Here is a 394-nt window from a genome sequence, read left to right as displayed (position 1 = left end):
CCGCCGCAAAGAAAAAGGTAGGACGCGCCGCGAAGCCACCTGGCAACCGGGCGGCTGGAGGGAAACCTTCAGGGGGGAGAGCCCCTGAGGGTCCCCCTCCAAGGGCGGTCAAGATATGACCACCGCGAAGCGGTCACGGTCACCGCTCCCCCCCGCGGGGGGTACGCCGAGGCAATGAGAAAGGCCAAGGCGGCGATTCTCCTGGGGGAGCTCGGAATAACCTCCGTGCACGTAGGGCCATTACCGGTGCCCTCGTGTGGGAGGTCTGGAGCCCCGAGGGAGAGACGAAAGCCTCAAACCTCGCGGCCGAATTGAAGAAGGTCTTCGAGGGGTGCGACGACATTAAAGTCGCGCGCCCCTCAAAGACGGTGGAGATGCGGCTCTCCGGGCTCGG

The sequence above is a fragment of the Mycetomoellerius zeteki genome, unplaced genomic scaffold, assembly GCF_001594055.1.
Source record: "Mycetomoellerius zeteki isolate Tzet28-1 unplaced genomic scaffold, Tzet1.0 scaffold1087, whole genome shotgun sequence".
Taxonomy (NCBI): domain Eukaryota; kingdom Metazoa; phylum Arthropoda; class Insecta; order Hymenoptera; family Formicidae; genus Mycetomoellerius; species Mycetomoellerius zeteki.
Note: the sequence above shows the minus strand (reverse complement) of the source record.